The following is a 9,358-nucleotide window of genomic DNA, read 5'->3' on the forward strand; positions in this document are numbered from 1 at the left end:
ATGACTCCTCCTGTGGAAGTCCTTACAGGCTTCTCAGCATCTGGACACCTTATTGAAGCTCTTTTTATCTTATTGAAAATTGACCTATTTTAGTTATTAAAAAACATACAGCAACATCAATTTTCCTTTCCCTTTTACAGTTCTGTTACATTCAAACATTCTAAAACAAAATAGTTTCCTGCCCAGACTCAAGTAATTATGAGATGCTGAAGACACCCAACAGTAAAAATAGAAGATAAAAGTTCCAACTCTAACCCCAAGACTTCTATTCAAACACAATGCAGTGCTTTTTATTTCTGTTTGTTAAAATATAGTACAGGATGTTCTTTTAAATATTTTCATCCCAACGCTGGGCATGATTATGCATGCTTGTAATCCCAGCTACTCAGGAGGCTAAAGCAGGAGGATTGCAAGTTTGAGGCCAGCCTCAGCAACTTAGTGAGACCCTGTCTCAAATTAAGAAGGGCTGGGGATATAGCTCAGTGGTAGAGGGCCCCTGGGTTCAATTTCCAGTACTGGGGGAAAAAGTTTCATCCCAAATACCAGATTTCTTCAATTACATACAACTCCAACAGATAGAAATAGAAAGCAATTTCTGTCTTTTGGTGATGACATAGAGAAATAAAACTATCCATTAGATTCCTTTAGTAATGAACAAGGGAAAAGAGAGGAAAGAAAAGAATTGGGCTGTGCTGGGTGGTTGGTTTCTATTTGTTTTTCTGAGGATATGACTTCAAGAGTTAAGACACACTTTTGTGCCACTACCATAATTAGTATGGGCCATCTTTAATTTTAGGTGATAAAATGAGATATATTCAATGAACATAAAAATGGTCAATTTTTTCCTTGCAGGTTGATTCTCCCCACCAAAAAATGACAAATACAAATTGAACATAGAATTAGGATGGTGATTCTGCTGGACATTCCATTTTGGTAGCTGCTTGTTTCCCATAGAAGTAAGAGGAACAGGCACTAGGTTTTCTTAGGAATGTAACAGCATAACCAGTGGACTTCATGGCAGCTTATCTGTGGTACTGATCCTTGGAATATACACAGGAAAGACTGGCTGTTGTTCTCTGACTGCTCATATTTGCACATTCGATGACAATGGAAAATACCCAGACAAGAAAGCAAGAAAGAAACATGTTTCTTCCAAGATTCAGCTGCTGGAATTTTTTTTTTTTTTTTTTTGGTATTAGAGATTGAACCCAGGGGCACTTTGCCATTGAGCCACATCCCCATCCCTTTATAATTTTTAGTTTGAGACAAAGGTTCATTTAGTTACTTAGGGCCTTGCCAAATTGCTGAGGCCGGCCTTGAACTGGCAATCCTCCTGCTAAGACACGGGATTCCAGACATGTACCACCATGCTTGCCTCAAGCTATTGGGTTCTCAGGGACACTTTCTTCCACAGAACCCCAGGGTGGTGATACTGTGCTGCTGTGTCTTTTGAGCTTCCATCCTCAGTTTGTCCTGAGAAAGACAGTGGATTGGTCCTGGAGCCCTCATGGAAGGAGAGGGTGCTCTCACTGGGTGGAACATGGTGACCCACACACTGGGAGTGGCAGTGAGGTAATGGTCACTACAGCGGGGGACTACATGGGAAGAGGTAGTAGTTTCCAGAGGCCACTGCTGCCGCTGCTGCAGGAGGAGAAGGAATACACCTTGTCAGTCCTAGAACAGGCTCTAGCTTGATCCCCAAGACTATGATTCCATCCTTCTATTTTTTTTCCTCTTTCCCATTTTGTTGGCCATTGACAATCAACTTATTAAAGAATTTTTTTTTCCCTGCAGCTGGGCCCTGGCCAAACTGGATGAAAGTGACTGCTATCTGTGTACAATAGGGATCATCCAGATCTCTCCAAATGACTTCTTAGATCTGTCCCAATGATGGTATTACCCAGCACCAATATCCAGTATGGTGATGATCTTGTCCACTGAAGGGTCCAGGTAAAGTCTGGTTGCAGCCCACTTGAGAAGTTTATATGCTCCAGAGTCATTGATTCCATACATATTGGTCTTTAATAGTATGACTAGCCCAGAGGTGGCTATCTGGATCTGTAGCTGCTCATGTCTATATGGAATGCTCCTTTTCTCTCCTCCTTTCCACTCTTCTTTCACCCAGAAGGAGCAAACGTGGGGCCAATTCCTTTTGAAGTAAGGATGGTTGGGGCAGCATGTCACTGATGGATGTGGCTTTCCCCAGCATGCTGACTGGCTGTGTTCCATCAGTTAGAAATCTCTTTTGCACTTAATGCTTGACATCTGACTTTGGTGTGTCATCCCTCAAGTCTCTCATCATGTACCTGGATGGATAGGGCATACTGTAGATCTGAGAGGCAGGTCTACTAGGCATCCTTCAGTTCACTTCAGGTTTAGCTTACTTCAGTTTTCTTAAAACACATCTGGACCCTGGAACATACCAATAAAACATTGTGAATTACTTGGCACAAACTTCAAATTCCTTCCCATGTTTTTTTTTTTTTTTCTGGTCATTGGTATATATGGGTTTTCTCCAAGACACATCTGGCACATAATGGGGGGAAGTCTACATTTCCTCCTAGTTTGGCCTGATGTAGGTGTTGGAACCAGTCAGGGAGCCATCTGGAGAGCTTCTGGAGGCAGTAGTAGCATCAGAACTGGGAACTGGACTCTCCTACTTCCAGTGTTCTGTTACTGAAGGAGGTTGGAGGTGTTCCAAGAGAGTGGGACCTCAACTCCAGACAAGTGGGGTCCTTGACAAACATCACAGAAAGGAATTTAAGGACACATCAGTTAGAGGCAGAGACAGATTTATTTAGAAAGGCAGAGACACATTAAGGGAGGATGTGGGAAGAGTGAGAAGTACTCTTGGTCTGGATGTTAATATTTGTAGAAGGGATAGTAGCCCATGGGGCTCTGCTAGAAGTGGATTCAGGGCAAAGTGATGAACTTTGGGGCCAGTTTTCCCAGTGCTTACATCATGTGACTTTTTGCCAGCAAGGACACAGCGAGGTTGCTGGTTGAATTGCCTATTCTGCATTCCAACAGTTCATGGGTAAAATTTTCTGCATTCCGATGGTTCATGAGCACTTTTCTTTTGAGACTCAGTATATCTTTTCTTTCTGTAATTTCAAATTCCTATCTCAGTTCAATTCTGAATGTTATCTTTATTATGTAGGTTTTAGGGAAGGGGTCATCTGTGCAAAGAACTGTGATAAAGCCTTGTCTTTTCAATGGAATCAGGATCAGGGTTCTGAGAATCTTTATCTCCAAGTGACCCCCTGCCCCAGAGCCTGGCAGAGCCCTATCCATGGGCTTGAATTTCAAATATGAACTCTGAGGATATCAACCCCCTTAAAGATTTTTTTTCCTTAGTGGGTGCTGGTAAATGGGGTCCCTAATGGGAGAGTCAGGAAATTAGATTCTCACAGAGCTCATCATCTCTCTGGGAAAACAATATTGGGCAAAGGACTGAAATCCTCATTATTTTGACTTTTCTTAGACCTTGTTAGAAAAGTGAAAAATAAGGTGATAGGTGTGTCTATGTAACTGACAATACAAATTGTGCAAGAGGGAATCTTATGAAAATAGGATCTGCACAGAGAAATTCATTGCTACTGAAAAATATCTTCTTGGAAATGTACAGTTACATAAGAGAGACAGAGACTCTGCCATGTATTTGTGTTATTATGATCAAAGAGACTGAAAATAGAAGCTTCCACTGAAATGTTGTCAACCGAAAAGGGAGGCCCAGCAATGTTAAAAAAAAAAAAAAAAAAAGGACCACTAGTTAAAAAAGGTGAAGGCAGGATTCAAAGGTCAGCTGTCATCCCTGAGTCTAAAAGGTGTCCTATGATAGTCAATGAGCCTCCAAGCACTATGAATGAAGAAGGGAGCAGGGAGAAAAGGACTGCAGACCCCGTTACCCAGGAAGGTGAGCACCCTTCCTGCCTTCTATTGTTTAAATGTGTTTCCCCAAAAGCCTGTGTTGGAAACTTAATTCCTAATACAGGAGTGTTGGGAGGTGGGACCTAATGAAGGAAACAGACCTCTTTGGCAGTGGGCCTTCTGTACATTCTGCTATAGTTTCTTGCTCAAGAAATGCTGTTCCACCAGAAATGCATTTGCCAACTCTGTTCCTCTGACAGACAGAGCCCCAGATTGTCACTCACTCCCAGTGGGTCTTCCTGACTTGGCTTTGTCACCTGGGAACAATCTAACAATCTTAGCTGGATTTTGGAGGCAGGTGGGGTTAGAGATGTTGTTCACTTTGTGGTCATCATGGGGATATGCACCATGGTGTTCCATTCAGACTCCTGGTGTGCTGTACAGAGTTGTCCCTAGTGTCTTGTGGCAGATGGAGAACTGGAAATGTTTGATGGTTTGTGCATGAGGTTCCATTCTGCATACCCCTGGTGAATGGATAGGAACTCCAATGGGACTCTGTCTCAAGTCCCTGGTGTGCCTAGAGCACTGGGCTGTACTTCAGAATATAGCTTAGTTTAGGCTTGGGAACATTTGGGTACCTAGAGCCCTGATCTCTGTCAGACATAGACTCAAGAGAAAAAGGGTCACTTGAGGTGGGGATCTGGAAATACAGAGAAAAAAAAATACACTGAATCTCAAAAGAGAAGCGCCCATGAATCACTAGAAGGCAAAACAATCAACCTGTAAGCAAATAACTATTTGTCCTTGTCCACAAAGAGTACTAGGATGTGAAGACAACGTGCAAGTGCAGGAAAAGCTGGCACGAGATTATCTAGCTTCACCCTGACTTCACCTCTAGCCCACCTCCTAATTACTGTCCCTTTATAAATATGAACACCCCAGACTAAGGAGCTACTGCTCACCCTCAAGACAGCCCACATCCTCCCTTGAATGTGTCTCTTCCTTCCTAAATAAATATTTGTCTTTTCCTCTAGCTGACATGTCCTTAAATTCCTTTCTGTGATGTTTGTCAAGGACCCCACTCATCCTGAGTTGAGGACGCCCTCTCTGGGAATGCCTTGTATATTTTTTGGGGGACATACTAGGCCTGAAACGGAGTCACAAAATAGTAACTTCCTTGTTTCTAAAAAAATCCTCAAAATTTATAGGATACAGGCACAGAACCCTAGGACCTGAACTAAAATGACCTTGAGGGCCTGGCAAAGTTCCTGATTAGTTGAACCTGAGAAAAAAGAACAGGGCCTGTGGACTTAAAGGTAAGAGGTGCCATCAACAGTTGTAGGATGGACCAGAATTATCCATCAGTTCTACCTGGACCCACCTGCTGGGTCCACCAAGACTCCTGGTAATGACCAATCAGCTCCCTAGTTCCCCTTACCTGGGGATATTGGTTGATCAGGAATAAGGATTTGGATGTTCTTACTGTTATCCTTCAATGACGCTCTTCTTTCAAGAACCAGTGTTAACAGTGTTGACTTCTTTGTGCATTGGGCAGCAAGCCCTTGCTTGGTAGCAGGCCTTTGTGAGTACTCAAATCATGGCCAAATACACCCCAGCTCATGCCTTCATATGACTGATCTGTCTTCAGAAGGTCCTTACCCACCTTGTGCTGCTTGGGATTTCATGCACAAACTTGGTCTCCTCCATAATTCTTTTTTTTTTTTTTTTTTGGTGCTGGGGATTGAACCCATCTCTACATGTGGTCCCCATCCTTCCTAGTCTCACTTTACCACTGAGCTACATCTCATTCCTTTTATTATTTTGAGACAGGGTCTCATGCAGTTATTTAGGGCCTTGCTAAGTTTCTGAGGCTGGCCTCAAATTTGCAATCCTCCTGCCTCAGCCTCTCCAGTTGCTGGGATTACACCTTGCCTGGCTTTGCCTCTGCCTCTGGAGCTCAGTGATTCCTTCTGAATTCATTTTACAGATAGGCCCTAGTGAATGGGGGCCCTCTAGTGGCCTAGTAGCCAACTATTTCTCACAGAACTCTCAACTCCCTGGAAGAACAAGTCCCATCATTTTGTCATATTTGATTATGTATAAACAGTGAAAAATATGTGTTTTATCCTTTTTTTTATCTTTTGGTACAAGAAATTGATCCCAGAGGCACTTTACCACTGAGCCATATCCCCATCCCTTTTTAAAATTTTTATTTTGAGACAGGGTCTCACTAGGTTGTTGAGGCTGGCTTTGAACTTGGGATCCTCCTGCCTCAGCCTCCCAAGCTCCCCAACATCACAGATCACTGGTATGTGCCACTGCACCCAGCAAAAATATGTTTTTAAGTAATAAAAATTTGAGAGAAAGGCTTGTGAAAATGGGTTCTGTGAGAGAAGTCAATTCAATTTCATTTTTTTTTCTCTGAAAATGTACACAAAGTGTTGTAAGAGACACAGCAGCTGCCATTTGTCTATTTTATTTAGGTAACTTTCAAGAGGAGTTAGGTAGTAGAAATTTCATCATTCACTGTCACTTCACAAGGGAGAAATGGATACTCAGTAATGTTAGATCAAAGCTAGAAGATGCTGAAGGCAGGATTTACAGCCTGTGGTCTCTGAAACTAAAAGTTGCTCCAAGATGGTAAATGATCCCCTGAGAACAAAGAATATATGACAGTGTGGAGAGAAAAGGATGGCAGATGCTGTGGTTTGAACATGTCCTCCAAAGTTCATGTGTTGAGAACTTAATTCTTAGTGCAACCATGTTGAGAGGGGGGACTAGATCACGCAGAGAGCAGCCCTCGCTCTCTGAGTTAATGCTGTTATCATGGTAGTGAGTTCATTATTTAGAGAGTAACTTTATTATAAAGGTGTATTCAGCCTTCCCTTCCTCTTTCTTGTGTGTTTTATTGCCATGTGATTCCTTCAGCCATGCTCTGACATGGCAAGAAGGCCATCTCTGCATGTGGTCCCCATACTTCCTAGTCTCTAGAACTGTCAGAAATACATTTCTTTGTGAACCGTGTAGTCTGTGGTATTCTGTTAAAGCCACATCAAATGAACTAAAACAGTGATCTTAAGTCACCTGGGAAGCTGAACCCCCTCCCTGATTCTTGGCTTCCCTCCATTAGTATCTGGGTCCCCGAAGCTTTACCATCAGAACAGAGAGATGCTGTTCATCTCATTTGATTCTTTTTCATTGTATTCGGTTTGGGAAAGGAAAGGGGTCACGCTGTGCTTAGTACATTAGGTAAATCATTAGGGACTGTGAAGCTCTTATGTTTTGAATAAAATGTGTCTCCCAAAAGCTCTTGTATTAAGGCAGGAATAGTTAGAGGTGAAATGATTAGATTGTGAGAGCTGTAACCTAACCAGTCATTCCTCATTGGAATGGACTAACTGGGTGGGGACTGTAGGCAGGTAGGGCCTGGCTAGAGGAGGTGGGTCACTGGGGGTATACCCTGGAAGGTTTCATCTTCCCTGCTTGGCTTTTGCCTTTCTCATTCTGCTTCCTGTCTACCATGAGGTGAGCAACTTTTTTTTTTCACTGCTGCCCTTCTGCCATGTTGTTCCATCTCATCTTGGGCTTGAAGTGATGGAGTTGGCTGCCCGTGGACTGAACCTATGAAACTGTGAGCCCCAAACATTCTTTTCCTCCTCTAAGTTGGTTTGTCAGTATTTTGGTCACACAAGGAAAATTTGACTAACACAGAAGCCAATTGATGTGGTGAGAAGGGAACGGGAGACTGCTGCTGCCTGTTTCCTATCACCGGGAAATTCTGCCTGACTTGAGACATTTGCTTTTGGAGGGATTTACTGTTAGAGAAAATCTCTGGGTATAGACCAGGAATTTTTAGTACAACTTTCCACAGTGAGGGAAGTGCCTTTTCTATCTGCTTTACTCAAAATGGTAGCCACCGGATATTGAAATTTGAACTGTTACTAGTGCAGGTAAAAAACTGATTTTTTTTGTTTAAAATTGCAAATATAAAAACCAAAAATGAAAAAAGGCTACTATTATAGATAAGTGCATGTCTAGATATTGTTCCTTTTGAGAGTTCTGCCTGCATGATGCCAAGACATTTTCTTTTTTTTTTAACTGAAAGAGAATTTTCAAATAAGAAACAAAATAGTTATCACCTTTATTATTATTACTTCTATATGTTGAATACCTACTAATTACTGTGCCCTTTTATTATCATTATTTTAGTAAAGTACAGGTGACATAAATTCACCATTTTAGTAACTTTAAGTTTACAATTCAGTGTCATTTAACACATTTACAATGTGGAAAAACCATTACCACTGTCTAGCTCTAGAACATTTTCATTATCCTCATACACCCTTATGAAATCTCTCCCTGTTCCTCTGTTTCCACAAACCCTCATCTACTGACTCTACAGATTTGCTATTCAGAAGATGGTACATAAATTGAATCAGATAACATGTGGCCTTTTGTGTCTGGTTTCTCTCACTTGACAAAATCTTTACAAGGTTCTGAGTCATAACATGTGTTAGCATTTTATTCCTTTTGATTGTTGAATAATATTCAATTGTATATAGCTATTCCACACTTTGTTTATCCATTCATCAAGTGATGGACATGTGGGTAGTTTACATCTTTTGTGAATAGTGCTGCTGTGGACATTTGTGTACAGGTTTTGTGTGGGCATGTGTTTTCACATGGGTATAGACCTAGGAGCAGAATTGTTGGGTCATTTGATAATTTTATATTAAAATTATTGAGGAACAACCATAATGTATGTGACAGAGACTGCACCATTTTGTTTCCATTAGCATGTATAAGAATTCTAATTTCCATGCAATTTCCATAGTCTGCTCTAATGCCATCCATTTCCCTGTAAATTCTATGATTTTGTCATTTTTTAATGCAGAGTAATACTCCATTGTGTATAAATGCCACATTTTTTTTATCCATTCATCTATTGAAGGGCATCTAGGTTGGTTCCACAGTCTTGCTATTGTGAATTGTGCTGCTATGAACATCGATGTAGCAGTGTCCCTGTAGCATACTCTTTTTAGGTCTTTAGGGAATAGACCGAGAAGGGGAATAGCTGGGTCAAATGGTGGCTCCATTCCCAGCTTTCCAAGAAATCTCCATACTGCTTTCCAAATTGGCTGCACCAATTTGCAGTCCCACCAGCAATGTACAAGTGTACCCTTTTCCCCACATCCTCGCCAGCACTTGTTGTTGTTTGACTTCATAATGGCTGCCAATCTAACTGGAGTGAGATGGTATCTTAGGGTGGTTTTGATTTGCATTTCTCTGACAGCTAGAGATGGTGAGCATTTTTCCATGTACTTGTTGATTGATTGTATGTCCTCCTCTGAGAAGTGTCTGTTCAGGTCCTTGGCCCATTTGTTGATTGGGTTGTTTGTTCTCTTATTGTCTAATTTTTTGAGTTCTTTGTATACTCTGGATATTAGGGCTCTATCTGAAGTGTGAGGAGTAAAGATTTGTTCCCAGG

General features: G+C 41.6%; 1 pseudogene; it reads right to left on the reverse strand.

The window, feature by feature from the left end:
- Positions 1–988: 988 nt before the first annotated feature.
- Positions 989–5,577, reverse strand: LOC125620292 (annotated as a pseudogene).
- Positions 5,578–9,358: the final 3,781 nt, after the last annotated feature.

This window comes from Marmota marmota, unplaced genomic scaffold, assembly GCF_001458135.2.
Source record: "Marmota marmota marmota unplaced genomic scaffold, marMar, whole genome shotgun sequence".
Taxonomy (NCBI): Eukaryota; Metazoa; Chordata; class Mammalia; order Rodentia; family Sciuridae; genus Marmota; species Marmota marmota.